Source organism: Cucurbita pepo, chromosome 9, assembly GCF_057944985.1.
Source record: "Cucurbita pepo subsp. pepo isolate OVF chromosome 9, ASM5794498v1, whole genome shotgun sequence".
Classification (NCBI taxonomy): domain Eukaryota; kingdom Viridiplantae; phylum Streptophyta; class Magnoliopsida; order Cucurbitales; family Cucurbitaceae; genus Cucurbita; species Cucurbita pepo.
In genome coordinates this window covers 4,413,374-4,430,497 of record NC_141806.1, presented here as the reverse complement: position 1 = coordinate 4,430,497, position 17,124 = coordinate 4,413,374, and the positions used below count along the sequence as shown (strand labels likewise).

Sequence of the window (17,124 nt, the reverse complement as noted above, 5' to 3'; positions counted from 1 at the left end):
ACGTGGAGTTCTGACCACTACATTATAGCCATTTCAATATGTTGCCCATCATTCTTCATAATCTACAACTAATCATCATAAAGACATGTGTTAGATACAATCAGAAAATAGAGAGTTGGGTTGTGAACTCTATTCGTGGTTTAACAAGGACCATACCGAACCATTACGAATGTCATACCAGCAGTTGTAGTTAAAAGCAGAACAATGTTTCATGTCGAGGTTTCATGTCCGGTTCGTGCCTAGGTCTCCACGGCCACAACAACGTAAAATTCTTAACACTAAACTACTGCCACTTCGATATTTAGCCCATCATTCTTCATAATTTACAACTAATCATTAGAACGCATGTGTCTAATCTAATCAGAAAATAGAGGGTTTAGTTATGAACTCTATTCAAGGTGGAACAAGGACCATACTGGACCATTATGAATGTCATACCAGTGGTTGTAGCTAAAAGATGAACAATATTTCATGTCGGATGGATTTATTAAAATTTATGTGTCTATGTTTCATCCTTATGAGAGAATTAGAAAACAAATCTCAAATGTGGGTGTATGGATTCAAGCCCAAATCTCCACGACCACAACGTGGATTTCTCACCACTTACAACTAATTATTTTGGGTTGTGAACTCTATTCGAGGTGGAATAAGGACCATACAGACCATACGATACCATTACGAATGTCATATTGCAGGTGGAATACTCACCACTTACAACTAATTATTTTGGGTTGGGAACTCTATTCGAGGTGGAATAAGGACCATACAGACCATACGATACCATTACGAATGTCATATTACAGGTGGAATAAGGACCATACGGACCATACGGTACCATTACGAATGTCTTGTCATATTGCTGTTGTAGCTAAGAAAAACAATGTCAATGTGGCTGTCGAGATTCGAGCCCAAGTCTCCACGACCACAATGTAGAATTCTCACAACTAAACTACAACCACTTGGATATTTAGCCATCATTCATCACTTTCATGATTAAGGATAAACAAAAAAAACTTCTAATTTGCTTCACGAGTTTGTTCATAAAAGTGTAGATGTGGGTGCTGGGATTCGAGCCCAGGTCTCCACGGCCACAACGTGGAATTCTCACCACTAAACTACAGCCACTTGGATATTTAGCCGACATTCATCACTTTCATGATTAAGGATAAACCAACAAACTTCAAATTTGCTCGTTGGTAGCTATAAAAAAAGTAGATGTGGCTGCTGGGATTTGAGCCCAAGTCTCCATGGCCACAACGTGGAATTCTCACCACTAAACTACAACCACTTGGATATTTAAACATCATTCATGGCTTTCATGATTAAGGATAAATCAACAACTTCTAATTTGCTTCACCAATTTGTTCATAAAAATCAATCGGGTGGTTTAAATTAAGTTAATATGCTTCAATGGTTTATAGGAATAAAAAAAAATCAAATGTGGCGGTTGGGATTTAAGCCGAGGTAGGTATCCACAATCACAACATGAAATTCTCACCCTTAAACTACAACCTCTTCGATTTTTAACCCATCTTGACATGATCCCATCATATATAGCTTTTATACATGGTATAACCTATCATAACATAACATAGCATAGTATCAAATAACATAGTATAGTATAGCGTAGCATATCATTCATACATATGACATATGCTGGGGCCATAGGACGCGCCATCATATATAATACAATTTATCCAACCAAGCTAATAGTGGAGTCACTTACTTGGTTTGCCCAAGACGATGTTATTCAACCATCCATTTTGAGTAATTGCCATCCATTTTGATTCCAACAAAACCTTGGCCACGAATATTACTTAGAGCCTTGTGGAGATTAAGTCTGAGCCTTGTGGAGATTAAGTCTAGACACTTGAATCGTCAAAAAGCATCAAGAAATAAGGAAGAACTCAAGGTAAGTTTTTGAGTTTTTCATTCTTAGTTTTTCTTGAGAGATGGGAGATTCAAGGAGATTCATATTACAAAATTTAGTAGGTTGATCTAGAAAGTATTTTGCATATTTTTCGTGATGAAAATTAAAGTCGAATCGAATTAGAAGGAGTTCTGGTGTTTGTTGAGAAACAGTAATTTTGAATGAGAATGTAGGTCAATTTTGAAGGAGAATATCTCTTCTATGGTTGGAAATAAACTACAAGAAAAACATCTTTGTAATAATGGATTATTTACTCTAATACTTTGGTGGAGGAACCAAGTTGATTCAAGTTTGCTATGAAAAGTAATGAAAATATAAAGAAAATTGGAAAAAATCATAAAATTCTTCGAATTCTAAAAATTAATTGTGTAGATGGAACATTCGATTGACGTGTCAGACATCGAGCAGTGAAACGCGGCGAAGCTAGCGGTGGAAAGATGTCGAACTATAGGAGTAATGCGTCTGCCAAGCGTGTGGAAATGTGTCATGGTTTGACTGGAACAATGCATTAGACTTCCACGGGAGACGCATCGCTTAGACCTAACCTAATTTGACCCTAAATTGCGACCCTTCAACCCGCGTGAGACTCAGTTCAGTACCCACCACCAGATCCATGATTCGACCTGATCAGAGCGCCTATTAGTGAGCACTACATGTTGCCACTAGAAAATTCATGGGTAATTGTCGCGCTCGTTGGGGTTCAAAGTCGAGTGTTGACTGCGTGCTGCCCATATGCCCGCACATGAGTCTCCATGCATTGTTGCGCGCGTAAACTTCGAATGTACATTGAGAATTGTTTTACAATCGTTTTGTCTCCCGATCCACTATTTTTTCGTCCCAGTTGCAATTTGACCTTAATGTCACTTGAATCAGAATCAATGAGTGAATTTTCAAGAAATTTGGAGCCTCCAATAAGTGAAGGCATGTATGATCTTGGTAAGTAGCCACAGATTCTTTAGGCGAGTAATATTTTAGGGAACACTAGAACGTGTTATTGTACAAACATATCTTGCCTTAGGTGTTCAAAATATGCATGTTTAAGACTCTAGAAGGGCTATTTGGATGAGAACACTATATATGTTATGAAAAATGACTGAAATGCCCCTAGGATGAGAATTTAGGTACATGCCTACTTTAATGATTTTTGTTGTGATTGAAATGAGGATATGATATTGTGATATGTACGTTGGACAATTGATAGATGTTATTTTTCGGTTGAGTTTGCATGAATATTTCGTCCTTACGTGATTGATATTAATATCTCTATAAAAAGTTGAACGAAAGTTTTGAAAATATTCTCCGTTCTTTATGTGATTGATAAGAGTATCTTCCTAGTTAAGTTGAGGGCGCTAGAATTAGAGCGATTTTCTAGTTGACCTAGAACAATATACTTCTAGAGTACCAAGCCCCAAAGGATTGTGAGCATCAATCACAAGTATAGATATAAGAGCATCAAGAGGTTGGGATAGCCCTATGATGTTAGTCCCGAACGTCCTAAAAACGATTGTCATATTTAAAGCGTCTAAACGTCCTAAGAACCTAGTAAGCCTCCTCAGCAAGGTTGATTTGGAATGCCTTATAGGGTTATTGGTAATAAGAACAATGTAACAAAAACCTCCCAAGAAATTTGAGTTACTATTTGTGTGAGGGACGGATCAAGGTTGATGTCTCGATTTCGTAAACTAGTCCTAAGTAAGGGCTTGACACCACAGAGATAATTAGCTCTTTTATTGCATGTAGAAATGAGTCATTGCTGACACCTCAATTCTATCCTAAAGAGAGACTTAGGATTACACACGTAGTTATCTTAAAGCAAAGTATTTCTATTGCATATAGAAACAAGTCAAGGCTAAAGTTGCGATTCTGTAAATCGGTCTCGAAAATGACTTGAGAATACATAAGTAGATATGTAAATGTGAGTATTTCTATTACATGTAGAAACGAAACATGATTAACACCGTGATATTGTTGCTTACTGGGTATTTTTATACTCACCCATATTTTTTTTCAAGTGGTCACAGGTTACGGTCGAGGTGGGAGAGTGTTGAGGAGCCGTGCTTTTACATAGGGATGTCAACCGAGGGCATCAGTTTAGCCAATATTTTCATGGGTTGTTGTACTATTGTGTATGCCATTCCCGTTTTTGGTTTGTAAACTAACGTGAACAAAGTCTGTTTTGTATTTTTTATTTTGGATTTTTATTTCAAGAATGATGTTGTATGATTTTAACTCGTGAAATTTTTACTTTTTTTTTTTTATTTTTGTTTGTCTTGTCTATTATTCCCTTGTTCTTTTAGTCATGGTTTGAGATTTAAAACCTTAAAAATGGAGTTGTAATAGGTTCTGAGTGATTGACTGCTGGGATTCGAGCCCAGATTAAAACCTTAAAAATGGAGTTGTAATAGGTTCTGAGTGATTGACTGCTGGGATTCGAGCCCAGGTTTCCACGACCACAACGGATGTGGAATTCTCACCACTAAACTACAACCACTTGGATATTTAGTGGACATTAATCCCTTTCATGATTAAGGATAAACCAACAAACTTCAAATTTGCTCGTTGGTAGCTTATAAAAGGTAGATGTGGCTGCTGGGATTCGAGCCCAGGTCTCCACGGCCACAACGTGGAATTCTCACCACTAAACTACAGCCACTTGGATATTTAGCCAACATTCATCACTTTCATGATTAAGGATAAACCAACAAACTTCAAATTTGCTCGTTGATAGCTATAAAAGGTAGATGTGGCTGTTGGGATTCGAGCCCAAGTCTCCACGGCCACAACGTGGAATTCTCACCACTAAACTACAACCACTTGGATATTTAACCGACATTCATCACTTTCATGACTAAGGATAAACCAACAAACTTCAAATTTGCCCGTTTGTAGCTAAAAAAAGTAGATGATATTGGTTGACATTTGGTTGTATTTGTAAACGAAAGCTTCCTTCAGATACAACCGAGCGATTGACTCATCACGTATCGTTAAGATCCTATCAATAGTCTTTCTCTAGATCTTTTGATCCAGTACCCTAAAATTTTATCCTTTGACTCAATCAATGCTCTGACTTACATACATGGTTGTGACAAGTCATCTTAGCTCAGTGATAAAGCGTGTGACTTTTAACCACATGGTTGCGGGTTTGATCCCTACAAATGCGGCTATAAATTAAATAGATACAAAGGACCCAATGACTCTTTATCTCGAGAATAGTCTTGAAGACATATCAATATATACCAATCTAATAAAAATATGGGTACGACATAGAGTATATAAATATACCCAGTAACCTCAACTCATTTGTAGCCCTTCATCACATCATAAATGTACCCAGTAATCTCAACTCATTTGTAGCCCTTTATCACATCCTTAACCTAGCAAGACTCACGGTTTACTCATCATCACTTTTTTCCTGCCTCCTTAACCTAGCAAGACACAAGGTTTACTTATCATCACTTTTTTCCTGCCTCCACGAACTCTTTCTAACAAGTGGGCACAACATGTACTACCATAGCTGAAAAGAACCCAATGACTCTTTATTTGAGAATTGTCTCCGTCTTAGCTCAATGGTAGAGCGTGTGACTTTTAACCACATAGTCGTGGGTTTTTGCAAAAGAACTTAATGACTCCTTATCTCGAGACACGACGATTTACTCTCATCATCACATTTTTTCATCCTAAAATAACTGTCTCTAACATGTGACGATAACATGTGCTACCATTGTTGTGACAAGCCATCTTAGCTCAGTGGTAGAGCGCGTGGCTTTTAACCACGTGGTCGTGGGTTTGATCCCCGTGGGTTCGATCCCCACAGATGGCGCTTAAATTATATAAATAGCTTCCAAACAACTCAATGAGACTAGTCTTCGTAAATACTCTTTTTTTTTTTTTGTGAAGGCTTGATATCTACTCTCACCGTCATTTTTTTTTTTTTGCCTCAAATAACTCCCCCTAACAAGTGGGAACATGTACTACCATAGTTGTGACAAGTCATCTTACCTCAGTGGCAGAGTATGTGGCTTGACCATGTGGTCGTGGGTTCAATCCCCACAGATGGGGTGCTGCAACCATACCTAGTTGTGGGGTGCAACCATACCTAGTTTTAACTCTCTCTTACACGTGGGGACAACATATGTGACAGCGAGATGGTGCAACCATACCTAGTTTTAATTCTCTCTTGCACGTGGGGACAACATGTGCTTCCATATGTGACAAAGCGAGATGGTGCAACCATACCTAGTTTTAACTCTCTCTTGCACGTGGGGACAACATGTGCTTCCATATGTGACAAAGCGGTTCTATGCCCACAAATGGCAAGTTATAAATTATAAATAGCTGCAAAAAAACTCAATGACTAGTCTTTATAACATACCAATAAGCAAATACTCACTCTTTCATATCTCTTTAACAAGTGGGGATAACATGTGCTACCGTTGCTGTGACAAGCCATCTTAGCTCAGTAGTAGAGCGTGTGGCTTTTAACCACGTGGTCGTGGGTTTGACCCCCACAGATGGCGCAACATACCCAGTAAGAAGATACTTATTTGACTCTCGACAGGGTAACTATGCATCCCTTAACTTTGGAAAGGGAGGGGAATATAACGTTCATATATCCCGTATGTTGCAACATGGTCCATAAACATGCATGTTAACTGGGCACCAAACAGTGCCCATCTTGACGGATATGGTTAAGATAAGCTAGCAAACCCTATAATTCTTACCACCAAGGGGCTCGTTGACCTTATTTTGATTGTTCATGATTAAGGGTAAGTTAGCAAACCCCTGGATATTCCCACATTATAATTTTCATATCATACATCAATACAATACTTCGAGATGGAACAAGGACAATACTGGATGACGATTAAAAACGTCTTACTTACGAATGTCAAATGTGGCTGCTCGAATTCGAGCCTAAGTCTCTATGGCCACAACGTGGAGTTCTCACCACTAAACTATACTATAGACATTTCGATATGTTGCTCATCATTCTTCATAATCTACAACTAATCATTTGAAAGACTGTAAGATACAATCAAATGTTGGTGCATGGATTCAAGCCGAGGTCTCCATGATCACAACAACATGTTATTCTCACCACTAAACTACAACCACTTCGATATTTAGCGGATTAGGGTTGAATTCGAGCCTAAGTCTCTATGGCCACAACGTGGAGTTCTCACCACTAAACTATACTATAGACATTTCGATATGTTGCTCATCATTCTTCATAATCTACAACTAATCATTTGAAAGACTGTAAGATACAATCAAATGTTGGTGCATGGATTCAAGCCGAGGTCTCCATGATCACAACAACATGTTATTCTCACCACTAAACTACAACCACTTCGATATTTAGCGGATTAGGATTGAAGTGGTCCATACCATTACGAATGTCATTCTTGTGTTTTGTAGCTTAAATCAAAACCATGTTATGTGTGTGTGGCTATTAGGATTTGAGCCCAGGTCATCACAACCACACTTAGAATTCTCACCACTAAACTTCACCCATCATTCTTCCTAATCTACAACTAATCATTAGAAAGCATGTGTCTAATCCAAGGAGAAAAATAGAGGGTTGAGTTGTGAACTGGTTTTAAGTTATGTTAATATGTTTCAATAGTTTGTAACTAAAAAAGGCAGATGTGGCTGCTTGGACTTGAGTCCAGGTCTCCATGGCCACCACGGGAATTCTCACCACTAAACTACAACCACTTGGATGTTTAGCAATCATTCACCACTTTCATGATTAAGGATAAACAAAAAAATTTCTTTTTGCTTCACCCGTTTGTTCATGGTTCATAGCTAGAAAAAGCAAATGTGACTATTGGTATCTAAGTCTAGGAATAGTTTGTTCATGGTTCATAGCTAGAAAAAGCAAATGTGACTATTGGTATTTGAGTCTAGGTCTCACTTGGATATTTAGCTTAATTTGTAGCTTGTAGTGGTTTTGAGTTATATTAATATGCTTCAATTGTTTGCAGCTAAAAAAAGTAGCTAAAAAAAGTAGTTGTGGATGTGGGGATCTAGATCCCCACATCCACAACGTGAATTCTCACCACTAAACTACAACAGCCACTTGGATATTTAGCCAACATTCATCACTTTCATGATTAAGGATAAATAAAAAAACTTTCTTCACTTTTGAGTTATGTTAATATGCCTTAATGGTTCGTAGCTAAAAAAATAGATGTGGCTGCTGGGATTCGAGCCCAGGTCTCCATAGCCACAACATGGAATTCTCACCACTAAACTACAACCACTTGAATATTTAGTCATCATTCATCACTTTCATGATTAAGGATAAACAAAAAAATTCTAATATGCTTCACCAGTTTGTTCATAAAAGCTCGTTGTGGTTTGCAGTTATGTTAATATGCTTCAATGGTTCATAGCCGGCCACAACGTAGAATTCTCACCACTAAACAAGCAGTGATGTCGCACTCCTCCATGCCGCCACCGAGTGTCGACGTCTCCATCACCACCACCAAGAGGCCGGCACCGCAAGACGGACGTCGAGTTGTCATCGAGCGAGTGATCAAGGAGATGACCGCCTCTTTGCAGTACCCGATGCACGTCAACCTACAGGCGCAAGGGTTGTGGCACGCTGTCGAGCCTGAGGAAGAAGAAACGATAGAGTATCAGGAGGATTACTTGGCATTTGCTGCCATACTACGTTCTGTGCCTCCAAAGATGCTAGCATCTCTCTCCACCAAGCGCACCGCGCAATCAGCTTGGGAGGGGATCAAGTCTCGCCGGGTTGGTGTGTAGCGAGTGCGGGAGTCCAACATCGAGCAGTTGCGGAAGGAGTTTTTGGAGATCCGCTTTAAGGACGACAAACTGAGGAGGAATGTCTTCCACGCCTGAAGCTCCACGACAACTCTAGCGAGAGCAACGGGTCTATCTCCTCAATCGGTCGCCAATGCGAAGCCTCGACGGGAAGACGCCACACAAGGCCTGGTACAACAAGAAGCAAGCGGTACATCATCTCTGAGTGTTCATCTGCATCGCATATATGAAGATCACACGTCTCCACCTCGATAAGCTTGATCCTTGGGGGCTGAAGGTCGTCTTCATCGGCTACGAACCCGGGAGCAAGGCGTACAGGCTCTATGATCCTACGGGGGGGCATGCTCACTTATCGCGCGACGTCGTGTTTGACTAGAACACCTTCTAGTGGTGGAACAATGTGACCGAGGTAGACCAAAACCCAAATCAATTCACGATGGATTACCTCGTTATTGAGCTGGGAGAAGGAGGAGCACAGCATCGGGCATTATCACCGTCACAACAGCTGTACCAGACACGCCTACGCCTACACTTACCACAACTCCTGCTACGCCCCCTTAACCAGTTGAGTTCGTAACACCACGTACTACGGACTCGACACTGGATGCCAATCACGATGATGGTCTGGCAGCCAGATACCGAAGGATTGAAGACCTACTGGGAGGAGGTGAACCATAGGGACTGGCGGCGCGCGAGCTCTTAGAAGAAGTGGCTAAACCGCATGCCATTCGCGCGGATGAATCGAACTCCTTCGCCAAAGCAAGAAGGAACCCGTGTTAGCTGAAGGCAATGAAGGAAGACGTGGAGTCTGGAGGACATCCCATCAGAACATCGAGCCATAGGGCTAAAATGGGTATCAAACTAAAGCGAAACGAAGAGGGAGAAGTTAAAGTATAAGGCCGGTCTAGTGACGAAGAGCTATGTCCAGAAGCAAGGAGTGGACTTCAAAGAGGTATTCGTGCCTGTTGCAAGGTTGAAATCCGTTCGCCTGTTGCTGGCAATCGCGGCACATTGCTCTTGGGAGGTCCAACACATGAACATGAAGTCCGCTTTCTTCAACGGATAGCTCAAGGAGACCGTCTACATCTGGCAACCACTTGGCTTCCTAGACAAGGACAACTTCGGCAAGGAACTGCGCTTGCACAAGGCACTCTACAGGCTTTGGCAAGCACCACTTGCCTAGAATGCAAAACTCGATAATACTCTGCTGTCGCTGAAGTTCAAGAGTTGTGCCTCTAAGCATGGCATGTCGGCGAGCGGCGGCTGATTGTGGGAGTGTACGTCGACAACCTCATAATCATTGGAGGCGACATGAAAGTTTTTGGAAGATTCGAGAGGGAGATGTCAAAGAATATGAAGATGAGCGATCTCAACGTGCTCAGCTACTACCTCGGCATCGAAGTACAATAGAGTACTGTCGGCATCACCATCGCCAAAGTGCGTATGCGAAGAAGCTGCTGGACACAGCTGGGTTAGCGGACAGTAGCCCTACAAGGACACAAATGGTGGCCCAGCTCCAGCTAAGTAAGGCCGGCACTATGATGACAGTCGACGCTGTTGGAAAGAGGGATAGTGAAAGAGATAGGAATAGATGAGAATAGATAGAAGCTGCAGTGCTTTATTAATGTCTATTGACTTGATGCTTAGAGGGTTACACAATTCCAGTATTTATAGCTAATACACTGGACCAGAAATAGTAAATCTTGCAAATCTAGATAAATTCAAATCTACTAACAATCTTCTAAAATCTCCTAAAATCTTGGTAGTTTGAATATTTGAATCATATCTCAACTACTTCAAATCATATCTTCATTTTGAATACTTTGAATCATATCTCAACACTCCCCCATGATTCAAAGTTGCAGATGTAAGTACAGAGCTTTTCTTCTGACAAGGCCTTCGTAAGTATGTCTGCTTTAACCCGTACATTGTCTGTCTCAGCTTGTATACCTTTGTTTCTTTGTCTTCCTTTATGAATCCCTCTGGCGGTGTTACATAAACCTCTTCTTGTAAGTCTCCATAAAACTTTTCGTTTGGTAGGTCAACCATATCCCATGTTTCATCTTTCTTAAAGGACTGCATCTCTACTGCCATGGCTTTCTTCCCGTCTTCTTTTTCAGTTGCTTCTTCATAATTCATAGGGTCTGAAACAGTAAGAGCAAATTGACATGATGCATATATGTCAGCTAAAGATTTATACTTCCTTGGAGGTGTCTCATCTGAAAGTTCTTCAAGAGAAGAATTGCTGTTCAGTGATTCTGAAGATGATGAATTTGACACACTTTGTGTTGCAGTGGATGCACTGGGAGATGCACTGGAGTTTACCCTTGTCTCTTCATTTGGGGAAACTTCAACTGTAATATTTTGCTGCTCCTGTTCTTTACTCCAATCCCAACTCACATTTTCATTAAATATTACATCCCTTCTAACTAAAATCTTTTCACTGATGGGGTTGTATAATTTATATGCCTTTGATTGAGTACAATAGCCAATGAAAATGCATTTTTCAGATTTTTCATCAAGCTTTTGACGAATTTAAGGATGTTTCAAAGCATAAGCAACACAACCAAAGATTCGTAAATGACTTACATATGGTTTCCTTCCATGCCATGCTTCATAAGGAGTTCGATTCATAACCGCCTTTGTTGGTGAGATGTTTAATAGATAAACAGATGTTGCTACGGCTTCGGCCCAAAATTGGTTTGGAAGTTTCCTTGCTTGTAAAATACTTCTTGCCATCTCCACAATAGTTCGATTTTTTCGTTTAGCGATTCCATTCTGTTCTGGAGTGTAGGGAGCTGTTAATTCCCTTTGGATGCCCTCTTCTTCACAAAAGAGATTGAAATATTTAGATATGAACTCGCCACCCCTGTCTGTGCGAAGAACTTTAATGTGATAGCCACTTTGGTTCTCTACCATAGCTTAAAAATCTGGAACTTCTGAAAAGTTTCTGACTTATGTTGTATGAAGTAAACCCAGCTCATGCGACTATAGTCATCAACGAATAGTAAAAAGTATATACTTCCACCCAAGGACTTCGTTTGCATTGGCCCACATAAATCAGCATGAATTAGTTCTAGATAATGTGAAGCTCTTTTAGCTTTTCCAACAGGAAAGAACTTCCTAGTCTGCTTGCCATAAATGCATCCTTCACATAAATTAGTTGAGTCAATTCTTGGTAATCTGAAAACCATACCTTTATCCCTGAGTATTTTCAGGCCGTTCATATGAAGATGTCCATATCTGAGATGCCATAATGTTGAATCATCTTTCATGCTAGCAGTAAGAGCAAAATCCTCCATGTTAGAAACATCAAGTGGAAACATCTTATTTGAAGTCATGGCAATTTCAACTTTATGGCCTGATTTCTTATCTATGATGACACATGTGTTATCATCAAATAGAACTGAGTGTCCTCTGGTCATCAATTGTCCAACACTCAATAAATTGTACCCTAAATCAGGTACAAATTGAACATTATCTAATTGTTTTATCTTACCATGACTGGTTTCGACTTTCACTGTACCTTTTCCTTCAACTTGCATCTCTTTTGTATTTCCAAGTTGCACCTTAATCTTTTGCGTCTCATCAAGCTCTTTGAATAAGGATTTGGTGCCTGTCATATGGTTCGAGCATCCGCTATCAACAAACCATAAGTTACCTTTTTCTAGATTAGTATCCATGCACGCCACAAACAACTTTTCTTCTTCTTCTTCATTCTCTGCTGCAAAATTCATTCGTTGATTTTTATACCAACAATCAGATTTTGTGTGACCATACCTTCTACAATGGTAACATTGTATGACATTCCTTTGTTCATTGAATTGTCTCTGTCCATCACTTCTCCACTTGTTATCACGACCACCATGGAAGTTGCGAAGTCCTCCTCTTCCACGACTTCTACCTGCTAAATGAATATTTTCTCTTTCGTTATTGGTTGTCTCCTTCACTTGTAGTGCCTTTTCTTCGTTCCTTTCTGATGCTCTATTGATTCTTGCCTCATGAGCCTGAAGTGAGCCCATCAGTTCATCAACGGAGAGTATGGATAGATCCTTAGCTTCTTCTATGGCGGCCACCACATGGTCAAACTTTGGAGTCAAGCTTCTCAACACCTTTGCAACAATTGTTTCGTTTGAAATTTTCTCTCCATAGGTACGCATCTGACTGACTATTGCCATTGATCTTGACAAAAATTCAGCAATTGATTCGTCATTTGTGATGAGTAGAGTTTCAAAATCACGTCTTAGAGATTGCAATTTCACTGTCATGACCTTTGAGTCTCCTAGAAACTCCTTCTGTAGAATTGACCATGCCTGCTTTGATGTGGTTGCTGCTGCAATTCGTGAAAAAATAGTCTCATGAACTGCTTGCTGAATAATGAATAGAGCCTTGGCATCGTTTTTCTTGGTTTCTCTTAGTCTCTCCTTTTCTTCTATTGTGGGTTCTAATACATCAGCAAACCCGTGCTCCACCAAGTCCTATAGCTCCTGCGATCTGAGCAAGGTCTTCATCTTGATGCTCCACCACTCGTATTTCTCACCATTAAATATTGGTAACAACGGTGCAGAGGAAGAAAAACCAGCTACTGCCATTTTTGTTTTGTGAAAGAAAATAATCACTCGCCCTCGTGTCGAACGAACTTGGCTCTGATACCAAAATTGTTGGAAAGAGGGATAGTGAAAGAGATAGGAATAGATGAGAATAGATAGAAGCTGCAGTGCTTTATTAATGTATACTGACTTGATGCTTAGAGGGTTACACAATTCCAGTATTTATAGCTAATACACTGGACCAGAAATAGTAAATCATGCAAATCTAGATAAATTCAAATCTACTAACAATCTCCTAAAATCTCCTAAAATCTTGGTAGTTTGAATATTTGAATCATATCTCAACTACTTCAAATCATATCTTCATTTTGAATACTTTGAATCATATCTCAACAGACGCCACCAATTATCGCAGTATTTTTGGGAGCCTGCGCTATCTGGTAAACACACTCCCTGACCTCGCTTATTTCGTTGGATACGTGAGTAGGTTTATGAAGCACCTAACGAGGAGCATCTTGTGGTTGTCAAGCGCAACCTGCGCTATGTGGCTGAAACCAGAGGCTAGGGTGTGAAATACTGTGCAGGGAGAGGAAATGAGAAGCTTGAGCTTGTCGGCTACAGTGATAGTAATATGGTGGGTGACGTTGCTGATCGTAAGATCACCACTGGGATGATTTACTTTATCTTAGGTAGCGCGATCTGTCGGCAATCAACTAAACAAAAGTTAGTTGATTTTTCTTCTTGCGAGGCAGGGTACATCACCGCTTCGACGGTGCAACACAAGGGGTCTGGCTTGCGCGACTGTTGGAAAAACTCATAGAGGGCGATCCACCAATGCTTTACGTGGACAACGAAGCTATAATCTCCCTGATCAAAAATCTAGTTTTGTTTGTTTGTTGGCCGTCAAGATTTGTTGGCCACTTTGGCCATTGCTTAATTTTATCTCTAGGCGCAAGATTTGTTTGTTGGCCATCTTTAGGCCAAGATTAAGATTTTTGTTGGCCACTTCAACAATTTTATCTCTAGGCGTAAGATTTGTTTGTTGGTCGTCTTTAGGCGTAAGATTAAGATTTGTTGGCCACTTCGACCATTTTATCTTTAGGCCCAAAATTTGGTTGTTGGCCATCAAGATTTGGCTTGTTGGCCACTCTTGCCATTGCGCAATTTTATCTTTAGGCGCAATTTTTAACTTCTAAGTCTGTTACAGGACCGATAAACATACATGTCGATAAACATATATGTTAACTTCTAAGTCAGGATCCTAATGAAAGTCGGATTCCTTCCCTCAAAGTTCCTCCCTTTTCATACTCTCAATTACAGGATGAAATTTTTTCAAATGGATACTGCTTTCGAATTTTCTGTCTTACCTTTTCCAATAAGTTCCATTTCAATGTATGCAATCTAGAAAATCGTATAGGATCATCGCATAGATGGACTCTTTTTCTTGTTTTCTAACAAGTGTGTCTTAAGAAAAAGGGTTCGAATTTGCCATGAAATTGACGAAAATCGTCACTAGCATCCGTTCGTTACGTGACAAGGTGTAAAAGATCTTCATCCTAAAGAAGTTCATTCGAGATGTTCCTTCGAGATTCATGCAGATTGTTACCTCCATCGAGAAAATTAACGACCTTAAGAACATGTCGGTTGAGGAGGTCGTTGGTCGTCTTAGGGTCCATGAGGAGAGACTTTGTGGCTATGAAGATAGAGATGAGGAGAAACATGTCTTACTCACACATGAGGAGTTACTTGCATGAACAAAAAAGAAAGATGTGGTTGATTCTTCATTTTCAGGTACGAAGGGACATGACGACCACAAAAAGGAAAGTAAAGGTTGTGGGCATGGTCGCAAACGTGGCAATAGAGGAGCCGTAAAAATACCTCACAAACCCAAGTCTCCACGACCACAATGTGGAATTCTCACCACTAAACTACAACCACTTCAATATTTAGTACCAATGTTGATCTCTTCTTAACGTCTCATGATTGAGGGATAAACACAAAAACTTCTAATTATTTCCTTAAGTTTCGTATCATCTCCTAACTCATTTTGATCCAATCCAAAAAGCAAAAAATAGAGAGTTGGATTGTGAACTCTATTTGAATTTAGTGTTTCTTTTGAGTTATGTTAATATGGTTGAACAGTTTGTAGCTAAAAAATTCCCATGATACATACGTGTTATTTTTAAGAATATGATGGTTTATGGTTAAAATAAACTAACGAACCCTACCCTTTACGGTTTCCTACTAACATAATCATATCATCTCCTAACTCATGGGCATGTTTTATTTTTAAGAAAATAGCTTTAAAAATTTATTTCATCAAACTCAATATATTTCATCCTTATGTTATTGAAAATTAGAAAACAAATCTCAAATGTGGGTGCATGGATTCGCATGGATTCAAGCCCAGGTCTCCACAGGCGCAACAACGTGGTATTCTCACCACTAAACTACAGCTGCGATATTTAGCCCACTAGGGTTGAAGTAGTCCATACCACCAGACCATTATGAATTTCATACTTGTGTTGTAGCTAAAAAGCAAAACAATGTTATGTGTGTGGCGGTTGGGATTTAGGCCCAGGTCTCACAACCACAACGTGGAATTCTCATCACTAAACTACAAGCACTTCGGTATTTAACCCATCATTCTTCATAATCTACAACTAATCATTAAAAAGGATGTGTCTAATACAATCATGAAAATAGAAGGTTAGGGTATGAACTCTATTCGAGATGGAACACGAACCATATCGGACCATTAAAAATGTACTACTTGCGGTTGTAGCGAAAAGAAAGGCATGTGTCTAATCCAAGCAAAAAAATTGGGTTGTGAACTCTATTTGAGGTGGAACACGGATGTCTACGTTTCATCCTTGTGCTATTGAGAATTAGAAAACAAATGTCAAATGTCTCTCGAACTCATCGTTAAACTAGGATTCAAGCCCAAGTCTCCATGGCAAGAATGTGGAATTCTCACCACTAAACTACAACAGCCACTTAGATATGTAACCGTCACATCATTTTCATGATTCAGGATAAACAAAAAAACGTCTAATTTGCTTCACCAGTTTGTTCATAAAAGCTCGTAGTGGTTTTGAGTTCTGTTAAATGTTTCAATGGTTTGTAGCTGAAAAAAACAAATGGGGTTGGGATTCGAGCCTAGGTCTCCACGACCACAACGTAAAATTCTCAACACTAAACTACAACCATTTGGATATTTAGTCACCATTCATCATTTTCGTGATTAAGGATAAACGAACAAACTTCTAATGTTCTTGACGGGTTTGATCATGGGAGCCGAGTTATGTTAATATGGTTGAATGGTTTGTAGCCAAAAAGCAAATGGGTTGATAAACGGTTAAGCATAAACTAGCAAACCCTTTATTGTTTCCTTCTAAAGTAACATGATCATAACATTAAAAAAAAAATAAAAATAAAAAAATAAAAAACTCATTGAGACCACAACGTGTAATCTTCACCACTAAACTACTACATCTACTTTGATATTTAGCAGATTAAAGATAAGCTTGTTCGTTAAAATAATGAAAAACAAGCTCAGGTTTTAGACAACACAAGCTTCCATGCCCACAACATGAAATTCTCACCATTAAACTACAACTAAATAGATATTTAGTTCATCATTCATCATAATCTAGTCTCTTGGGGCTCATCTATCAACTCATCATTCAATACCGTTGTTGATCTCATCTTGATGGTTCGTGATTAAGGATATGCTAGCAAGCCTCTAAAAAAAGTAGGTAGTACATGGCTTGAGTATTTTATGAAATACTCAGTAAGTCACCCCACTGTTGGGGTTAGGAATGCAAACACATGCAACATATGAGCGGGACC

The 17,124-nt window shown here is 39.5% G+C and overlaps 3 non-coding genes across 3 annotated transcripts; 2 read left to right on the top strand and 1 right to left on the bottom strand.

The window, feature by feature from the left end:
* Nucleotides 1–4,511: 4,511 nt before the first annotated feature.
* On the bottom strand, nt 4,512–4,583 carry TRNAH-GUG (transfer RNA histidin (anticodon GUG)). Its single transcript has one exon. It is a non-coding gene; the product is annotated as a tRNA-His (tRNA).
* Nucleotides 4,584–5,663: 1,080 nt separating this feature from the next.
* Nucleotides 5,664–5,750, top strand: TRNAK-UUU (transfer RNA lysine (anticodon UUU)). The gene has a single exon. It is a non-coding gene; the product is annotated as a tRNA-Lys (tRNA).
* Nucleotides 5,751–6,375: 625 nt separating this feature from the next.
* On the top strand, nt 6,376–6,447 carry TRNAK-UUU (transfer RNA lysine (anticodon UUU)). The gene has a single exon. It is a non-coding gene; the product is annotated as a tRNA-Lys (tRNA).
* The last annotated feature ends 10,677 nt before the right edge of the window (nt 6,448–17,124 follow it).